The 10,575-nt window shown below is 45.8% G+C and overlaps 1 protein-coding gene across 4 annotated transcripts in view; it reads right to left on the reverse strand.

Moving 5' to 3' along the window:
* Nucleotides 1-7,507: 7,507 nt before the first annotated feature.
* LOC147031460 (homeobox protein six1a-like) overlaps nt 7,508-10,575 on the reverse strand; it is a 259,636-nt gene continuing 256,568 nt past the window's right edge. For all 4 annotated transcript variants that reach the window (XR_015053167.1, XR_015053162.1, XR_015053164.1 and 1 more), the window contains one exon: nt 7,508-7,767. The gene's annotated coding sequence lies outside the window, so the exon portion shown is untranslated. The remainder of the gene's footprint in view (nt 7,768-10,575) is intronic.

Genomic DNA, 10,575 nt, shown 5'->3' on the forward strand with positions numbered 1-10,575 from the left:
TTTTAAATTCAGGCTGTAACACAGCAAAATGTGACAAAAGTCGAGGGGTGTGAATACTTTCTGAAGATACTGTATTATCATGGAGTACGGTCGTACTCCATATAGAGGGATGATACGGGAAAAAATGGCCGCCCATTCAAATATGCACACGATGATACGCTCATAAACTCATGTAGAGTGAAGGCATAAGCATTTAAAAGCCATACCGTTTATTCTCGAGCGTTTTTTTGAACTAACAAGACTTAAAAAGACGCCAAAATACATCGCTAAAGTACCTCAATGAGAGATCGCTAAATCGCCAATTTGTAATTGTTCTGCTTCTGCCCCTCTAAAAACCATTCCAAAAGTGATACATATCTTTTGACGTTGTTCCATCGCAATCCAACAACAAGATAAAATGTCAAAAGATATTGCTGTGGGGTGGGGGTTGGGTGAGAAGACCACCGGAGGGGGGGGGAGCTATCTCGGGTTCCCACCAGACTCCTCGGAATTACAGGCCGTCGCACACGGATAATTCCGTGACGCGGTGGGTCGCTAAGCGACCGTGAAAGCCAATAACTCAACCGCGTGACCTAGGGTCCCTCCCGTCTATGGGTTAACCAGGTTACCTAATTAATCGCATGATTTAATTACCAGGAAATACGCCCTCGGTACGCCTTGTCCAAACCGGATCACTTTACTGGACCGGATCACTTTAACGGATCGGATGCAGGCGAGCAACACTGCCAAGGACGTAGCGGTTAAAAGGAACGGATCGTTGGGAATAAAGTCCCGGCTGAGCTAGGATTCAGACCATGCTGGATCAATGAAAGAACAGACAAAAACGAGCTGGGAACATTTCTAATAATAATTTATTTACAAGCAGGCAAGGAAAGATATGTGGCACAGTGAATAGTTTTATTGTTGTGTGTAATGCAGGGATAGGAAGAAATGTGAGAGGTGCGGCAATATACAAGCAACTTACAAAAGCAGACACAGAGCAGAATTATCCCAATATAATTATTGTACAATCTTAACTTAAACGAGGACAGGCGGCATCACACACACACACACACACACACACACACACACACACACACACACACACACACACACACACACACACACACACACACACACACACAAACACGAAGAGGAGTTAATGAAGAGAAAAAGGAGGAGAGAAGAGGAGATGAGGCGAACGGTCTCTCAATACCTTGCACGATTCCCCAATCGCCCACCAATACGTTTTGGGGGGGATTCTCAACTTATATTTCTATTGTACAATTAAATTAGTCAGTGAGAGTAGATCATGGAAAATCACATCATATAATGCATCAAATGCAGACCTATAGCACTTACAAAAGTGATGTATACAGCAATTTGTAGGTGTGTATATGAGGCATTTGATGATACAGTATGAATGAGGAAAGTGAAGAAAAAAAATTTTGAACGCTTTATCGTTAATAAACCATTGCAGCCTGTTCCAACTCAATACATTGTTGAGCAGGCCGAACAAATAGTGACTTAAGAGCCCAGCGAGGTAACCCAGGATGTGCCTTAAGACCCCATCGAGAGTGAGGTGTCCGAGGATGTGCCTGAGAAAGGATATAATTAAATAAGGCCGATAATTATCTTCAAAAGGGGTGTTTTAATTAACCCAAACACCCAATTTTCACTCATGCACTCCCTTGGAGTTCCCTTTGTATGCATGTAAAGTTTCATGCTGCTGGACTTCATGGTTTTGGAGTTATGGAGACACAACACACACACACACACACACACACACACACACACACACACACACACACACACACACACACACACACACACACACACACACACACACACCTCATCCCTTTATAGTAGATAGAAGATAGATTGTCTGTACGTGTCAAAAAGTATATTGATGAGCTTTCGGCTGTGCGAAACAGTTATATTGAGTATAGTTTGGGCAACACCTCCGTATGGACGAGGCAACTTCCGCGGCAATGGATGAAGCAAGTCGTTGCCATCGCCAACACAGGCATCTATTTTGTCTGGCCTGGAGGAGCCTTCAAAATAGTCTGCTCTTATCTGTTTTTGCCATCATCCCATCACTATGACATAAGGAAAGAGGAACTGGCATAAGTCGTAAAGAGAGAACTTGTTTGAAGTCTACACTCTGTTCAGTGGATGTTCATCAAGAGATGGCCCAGGAGATCATGAGTGCATTACAGATAAGCGATTTTTAGACTTGGTGACCAACAATTCCTGACACACTTGTTCTCGAATGCCAGTACAATGTGTTGCAAAAAGATTGATACAATCCTGCCATTTCTTTGTTTTTCGATTTATACCGTTTTCCTTTTCAGGGTTTGGTGGTGTTAGTATGGTATTTGTTCCCTGGGATTTCTAGCTCCGTAGTTCAACGGTGCCATTGACAGTGAAGCAGAAGACAACAGTGGTGACTCTGTGGTATGAGACTAAATCATATGTAGACACCCGCTGGAGCTGGGGGTTCTGCCGGGAGGTTCTGCCGGGAATATGACCTCAGAACAAGTGATGGACCCACAAATTGTGCCAGTGCACAACCAGAGCAGAGGGCAACAGTGGCAGGCCAGCATCAGAAACCAAGAGCCAAGCCAACATAGACGACGTGCAGCGAGCACAACAGGGCCGTGCTCCAGAAGTTCCATAATGATTTAGCCCAAAAGGTCACCCCAAACCAAGTCAGCATGAACTGGTTTATGTAGGATGGTGCACCCCCGCATACAGCTAGTGACACCATCACTTTCCTGCGGCAGTTCTTCAGAACTATCTGGTTGCCCTGGGTACCACTCATGACTGGGCACCCCATAACTCAGACTTGAACTCTCTGGACTTCTGGTTCTGGGGAGCTATCAATGGCTCTCTCTACACCAACCACCCGACCACACTGGATGAGCTGAAGCAGGAGTTGTCAGACTACCTCCAAGCAGTGCCACATGACACTTTGGACAAAACTTTGGAGTCAGGATCAATGTCTGTCTGAACCATGGAGGGGCACACATCGAGAACATCAATTACAAGGATTTTGCATAAATGCCAAATTCAGACCTTGGGCTCTCACTAACTCCAGCAGTGACTTACTGCAACCGCAATCAGTGATGGAAAATACCATGTCATAAGCTTTCAAGAAATCGTTGGTTCATATTCCTGAAGTTTCTGTTTCTTTGTAAATAGACATTTAAAGTTGCATCACTCTTTTTGAAACACGCTGTACCTTGTTTTGTTCTTGATTGACCATTCAAATATGTTGGGATCACCCAGGCAATCATAGATTAACTGCAACTGAAGTGTCTTGCCCAACGTTAGCATTGCAAGGACACTATCAGACACAGTTTCCCTGGCTGCTATCCTGATGTGAATATTGCAGAGAGGCTGGTCACTCATCTCTAGACTGAATGTATTGCAATAACTTTGTATTTGCTCCAGCACTTTGTTAAAATCTGACGTGTCTCATTTGAGCTGAGATGGCCTCAGCGTCACCTCTGTTGGTCATTCCTGCTTGGTTCAACAATTAGCTCATGATCGTGGCCCTCACAGACTTAGTTGTCATCCAGCAGTTACGAGCACTGAAATTATTAGTGGCGTTCACAATGCCTGTCAGTCGGGAAGCTGTGTTGGCATTCCCAGTTTGTTCCAGTGTTAGATCGACAGGACACCTGGAAAAGGAATTATCTGTCCTCTTGACTGAATCCCCCAGCTTGCAGGATTGAACAGAGACCAGGATGAGATGTATCGATGTTCAGCAAATCTGCATGGTATTTTGACGTCCATCTCACGTAATTGTGATGGTTCATTGTGAAAAACAACTCGGTGATCGGTGTCAATTATTCCACAAATAGAGTATTCCACAAATATTGTTTGTGTAGCTAGCTCTCTCCAGGATTCTGAACTTGCTGATATAGTCACCGTACATCATCGAGAATTGGGCTGTTTTCCCATGGTCACCATTTCTCGTCCTGGCCAAATACTCTAAAAAGCTTTCAATCACATTCGAGAGTTCCGGATTTTCGAGGTGATTGAGTAATTTATCTTCCGAAGAGAACTGGAAAACAATGAGTGTCTCAATGAAATTATGCTCCTCAAAACCATTCAAACATTGACGAAAGTGGAGGACCTCGAGAGTGAGCACCAGGATTGAATGTGATCTCTTACATCGACTGAATTGTTTCCCTGTGACAAAGGCTCTCGATGAAACTGGGGCGAGTACTCCGCATTTGTTGAGCTTTCTCGGACTACCAAACTTAACCACAAGTTTTCCGATCACCTTGAGAAAAGACATTTGGATATGTAATGCCCCAAACAGGACGAATATGTTGTGAAATTCTGGCGGTTCAGTAACCGGTATCTGCATCGCAGGTTTCGCAATGTTCAGATCATATGAAATGGCTCCGCACTCCTGGTTGCATTCTTTTCGACATCTCTGAGTAAGACGCAACGTTTCAGTGACTACATCAAGAGAGGTCGGCGGTTGCTTCATATTCTGCATGTACATCACAATTTGTTTCGGCAAATTATCGACGCAGTACTAAGAATTGAATCCAGCTCAAATGGGTATATTCTCCAGTGACAAGGCATTGCACATCATCCATATGCAGTCATTCTCCAATTTTCTGGGGATATAGAGTAGGAAATCTCGGATTCAGAGTAATCGAACACTGACATCCTTGGTCGCTTTTAGTAAGGCTGGAAGGCAGTCTCCTGGATGTGAAGAATCCGTTTCCAGCCGTTTTTTTTTTTTTTGGAAGACTGGTGTGGTCCAATCATTTGGTGCTTGGCTTGGGATCTTCGGGTCCTGAGTTTTAGCCCTGTTGGCCACTGAATTAACACCAGGTGGAGTTGACCTCGCCTGTCATCTTTCCGAGGTCGGCGAAATGAGTTCCAGTGTACTGGTATGGAGGCACAACATCAGCGACATTCTCGTGCCCCAACTAAATGACTACTACCAGGCAGCCAAGCTGCCATACACAAGAAGAAGAACAATAAGAATTTGGTACTTGAATGTTTGGGAATGATTGCCCAGGGCTGTCCACCTGGTACAGTAAGCCCATTGTGTCGTGCAAGGAATCCGCACGAGACAGTGTGTGCGTAAACTCATCATAATTGTCAAAAGATAGGCACATGACACAATTCTGTTTCGTTCCCAGTGGGCATTCTCGACCGGAATATAAAGGTGAAACAGCTAGCTCGGTCTCTGATTCATCCACACAGTGATAAGTGATGGAATGCACAAACCTTTCAAGAACAGTGAGGACCTTCCGAATGCATGTCAAAGATTTCACCCCCATATGCGGTCTTGTGGTCTTAGTGATGATGCAGCACTGTTTTAAAATATGAGACAGCACTTGTGACTAAAAATGCTTTCCTCAGCAATACAGTATGCACTTCTCCAATAACATTTGATCGTTTTGCATGCAGAGTCGAGGCTCGTGGAGGAAGTAGAACAGAACAGACGAGGAGATAACATAATGAAAAGAACAGGAGGAAGAGCGGGCGAGGGAACATGTCAACAGCAGGGTTGAGGGACAAAATAGGAGACTTAAGAGGGATAAGGGATGTGGGGAATGATGAGAGCAGGGGGAGGACACAGGGGGTGAGCAATATGGATACTGCCGCAAACTCTCAATCCCAGAAGTGGAAGGAAAAACTGGAAACCGGGAAAGAGGTGGGATTGGGGAGGATTATTGGGGGTAGAAAAAAGATCGTGGTGGTGGATGGGGGATTCGAGTCCGGATATGATATGATATCACGGTGAACAGCTGTCTTGAAGCCCTGGAGGGAAGAATGACATTGAAGAGACTGAGGAAGTTCATTCCACAGGCACGAAAAAGAAGAACGAAGGAGTGGAGGTGAGCATTGAGCGATTCTCACAAGCAAGCGTTTACTTATGATGGTAAATAAGCTATCAAAATAACTCTGCAAATCAAACAAAATTTCCCAAGACCTCTCCTCATTTGTCCCTCTTTTCTCTTGGTTGTGGAACTCCATTCCGGATTGAAGGAAGCCCACTCTTTCCTCCAGGGCTTCAAGCTGATGGTGCACCACCATATCATGTTATCCCTCATCCCTCCCTGCGATCCTTTCTTTCCCTTCCTTTCCCCACCCCATCCCATGAACTATCGTAACTGTAACAGGATGGTGCATGTTGAGGTAGTGCACTCACCTTTGAACAGTCATGTCTGGATTTAGTTGCTGAAATAACTATCAACTGTCAGATTGATGGTTCACATGCAGGGCATTATATCAGAAAGTATTGTTATGGTTTAGGAAAACTTAACCCAGAGGGACAGCATACATGGACATTGGACATTAGTTAGTTATACCCAAGGATTAGTTATTTCGTTAGTCTTTGTATAGATAGTTCTTGGTCTCTCGTCAAAGGGCTATATTGTCCCGTGTAATGTCTTCCCCCATCCCTTTCTGTTACGTTCAATCTTTATTCCTTCACACAATCATTCTGTTCAATCTCTCTTACTGTCATTCTTTCTTTCTTCACACCATCGTTCTGTTCAATCCCTCTGTTACCTTCAACCATCCCTCCAATACCCCCATCGGCCCGTTTCAACGGTCCACCAATAATCTCTCCTCCATCAAACATCCTTTCAACAAACAGTCCCTCCTTCACCCCATCGGTCTTACCTTCAATCCCAGGAACTGCTTTACATTACGTCTCCTCTCCTTCAGAATGAAAATAAATAAATGAAAATCAATTTAAATATTGGATTTCATTTACAAACAACAAATAAACAATTTATATCAACACACATAGTAGTAATAATAATCACTAGACGACCCGTGAACCAGTTGGGTTTCTGTTGTAACAGCGGTTGATGAAAAAAAAAATCATTTCCAGGAAAAAAAAAAGGATAGTTCCAGCAAACTATACCGCTGAGGTTGTTTGCATTGATCAAATACTCCCGAAGAGTACTTCACTGAATTGGGAATTGGTTTTTAAATAATTTTTTACGTTGCCCCATTTGAACGAAACTTGACACTGCACACTGCAGGTGAAATGAAAGCGAGAGAAGAACCTTCAGAGTGTAGGCTTTATTCCATTTGATTGAAGCCACTTCTACGGGCACATCAGGGGATACAGGTGCAGCAAGGAGTACATAAGCAGTAATGTATACATGTGCAATTGATCACCGCAAAATAAATCAGCATAAGCACGGAGTCCGATATACTCTCAATTCTCACCATTCAACGAGCACCAAGTGAACCGCCGCCGTAAATGACAATGTCCCTGGGACAATCACCCCGTCCGTGCGGAGACTTGGCTTTATCTATCCCGTGTGAGCGTCGCGCAACATGTGATCACGCGTCACGTCCTTCAATTCACCACATTCTCCCCGTCTTTAAAATGTAACTAGAGGCCCAACTAACGCACCATGATTACTTCAGCGCTATAGGAGTATACATTTCAAGCAACGCGAACTATTTAAACCACAGAAGCATACATGCCAAGCAGTGAGGATTATTTTGAGTTGTAGGAGCATGGTAATGAGCATCGATATATGATGTAATGAGCATATAGGAGCATGAGCATCGAGGATGCCGATAATCCCCTTTACAGATCGAGTCGGCGAGGGGGTTTTATCCGTCGACCTCTCCGGGAGTAGATGGCGGTTTCACTTGAGGGAGGCTTCCGATCCTCTTGGTGAGCCTCGAATCGTGCCGGGGATGACTCCTCGATCGCCCTCGGGTGGAACGCGGCAGCTCCGTCGCCACCGTTCCCGGGTGGAGTTCCTGGGGGGGGAACACCTGGGGAGGGGATGTCAGAGGGAGGAGTGCCAGATGGTGGTGTACCTGCGGGAGGAGTACCTGAGGGAGCCAAATGGCAAACCGACACAGTGGTCTCCCTGCCATCCGGGAGCCTGACATGAGCGTATTCTGGATTAGTATCGATGAGTTCGACCCCCTCCACCATGGGTTCATACTTGCTTTGTCGTACCGGGCGTTTCATGAACACTGTTCCGGGATGGGTTAGCCAGTTGGGCACCGTTTGGCCGTCAACATAACGTCGCTGGTGAGTAAACATTCGTTCGTGAGGAGTTACATTGGTGGACGTACAGAGCAAAGAGCGTATGGAATTCAGAGCGTCGAGAAGGGTAACCTCCCATTGCCCGGGGCCCAGTCCTCTCGATTTCAACGCCAGAGTTACGGCTTTCCAAATGACTCCGTTATACCATTCCACCTGCCCATTACCCTGTGGGTTGTAACCCGTCGTTCGACTAGTTGCTATGCCGTGCTCTAATAGGAACTGTTTTAGCCCAGCCGACATGAAACACGGCCCTCTGTCTGAATGTATGTACGAAGGTCTCCCAAACATAGCGAAGAGGTCAGAGAGACATTTCACGACAGTGCCCAACGTCATATCCGAGCACGGAAATGCGAAAGGGAACCTTGAGTATTCGTCAACAACAGTGAATATGTATCTGTTGTCTGTCTCGGTCGGCAGGGGCCCTTTGAAGTCGATATTTAGTCTCTCAAAGGGAGAAGTGGCCTTGATCAACCTGCCAGATGCCGTGCCATAGAATCTGGGTTTTAGTTCAGCACAAACAGGGCATGAAGCATTCATTTGTTTAATATCTTCGATAGAATAGGGAAGGTTTTGTCTGCGCACGAAATGTGCCATTCTGGTTACCCCTGGGTGGCAAAGAGACACATGTAGGTCTTGCAAAGCCCGACTGATTGTCGCTGAACAGTAGACCCGAGAGAAGGTATCTGCAGCAGGGTTTTCCCTCCCGGGCCGGTAAACAATGTCGTAACTATAGCAAGCTAGGTCTATCCGCCATCTCATAATTTTTTCATTCTTAATTTTCCCGTTATTTTTTCCATCAAACATGAATGCAACGGATCGCTGGTCCGTGACGAGCGTGAAGTGGTTTCCCAGTAAATAGTGTCTCCATTTACGTAGGGCTTCGACAATAGCGTACGCTTCCTTCTCTATTGCTGAGTGTCTCTGCTCGCTTCCAGAGAGAGTTCTCGAGAAGAACGCGACGGGTCGCCCAGACTGATTGAGCGTCACAGCTATCGCGTGATCAGAAGCATCCGTTTCCACCACGAACGGCACCGAGCTGTCGATCGATAATACCACGGAATTACTGATATCATCTTTGAGGCTGTGAAAAGCTTTTACAACAGCGGCATCTGGTGGGAAGTTTTTGCAATGCACTAGGGGATGTATTTTCTCGGAGTATTGGGAGATCCATCTCGCGTAGTAAGCGAACATGCCTATCACCCGGCGCATTGTCTGCAGGTCCTGAGGTGGGGGTAGCTCACGAAGTGGGCGCAATTGTTCAGGATCGGGCTTAATCGTGCCGTCGGCTATTGTGTAGCCGAGAAGGTCAATTGACCTTGCCGAGAATACGCATTTCTCGTAGTTGAGGGTCAGATTATATTTTCTAGCAATGCTCAAGAATCTGTCCAGATTCATATCATGTTCCCCCCGATCCTTACCGCACACCGTGACATTGTCCACATAAACAAAAGTGTCTTTGAGGTTTTCATCTGAGATGATGTCGTCCATAACTCGTTGGAAGCAAGCTACTCCATTCGTGACACCGAACGGAATCCTCCTGAATTGGTAGAGGCGTCTACCTGCCTGGAACGCGGTGTAAGGTTTGTCTTCCTCTCGGACGGGAATTTGATGATAGGCGCTTCGCAAATCGATGGTGCTGAATATTTTATAATTGGCCACACGTTCGACCATCTCGTCTATGCGCGGCAAAGGGTAGGCATCGAGTTGGGTGAAACGATTGACCGTTTGAGAGTAATCGACAACCATTCGTTTCTTATGGTTCTGGTTGGTGGTGACCAACACCTGCGCGCGCCATGGCGAATCGCTCGGTTCTATAATTCCTTCTTCCAGTAATCGCTTGGTCTCTGAAGTGATGAAGTTCATATCAGCAGTGGTATATCGTCGCGATTTGATCGCTATCGGTTTACAGTCCGGCGACAAGTTAGCAAACAGCAGGGGGGACGTTACCTCTGCGGTGGTCAGAGCATTTAAAATTAGACGAGGTTTGCTTCCTCCAAAGGGTATTTCGACGCTCGTGTGCTGCTTGAGGACATTATGACCCAGAATTACGTCTGCGCATAAATCACGAAGAACCAGTACCCTTACATCCCGATGAGTGTACCCTTTAACGTCCAATTCAACATTGCAGTACCCTCGTACGCGGGACTGTAGTGATGTGGCGGCCATGCATACCGTATTGTCTGTCGGGTGGATCTTCCATTTCCTGCCCTTCGCTAGTGAGCTGTTGACGAAACTCTCAGAGCTACCGGTATCAATCAGAGCTTCAGCCATATGCCCGTTAATTCGTACGTTGATGATAGCCTTGGATAGATTCCCCGGTGAGGCTGCAGTTAGTTTCTTTGGTGAGTAGAGAGCCGCAGAAGTGGGTTTATTTCTCCTTAGAGTAGATTTACATACCCTGGCATAATGCCCTTTCTTGTCACAATTCATGCATGTGGCATCTCTAGCGGGGCATTTGTTGCGGAGGTGTCTTTTGTACCCACAAAAGAAGCATTTACCAACCGAAGTAGTTGCTGAGGAGTTTGACG

This window comes from Eptatretus burgeri, chromosome 2 (genome assembly GCF_056783735.1).
Source record: "Eptatretus burgeri isolate ZD-2024b chromosome 2, Ebu_testis_v1, whole genome shotgun sequence".
Classification (NCBI taxonomy): domain Eukaryota; kingdom Metazoa; phylum Chordata; class Myxini; order Myxiniformes; family Myxinidae; genus Eptatretus; species Eptatretus burgeri.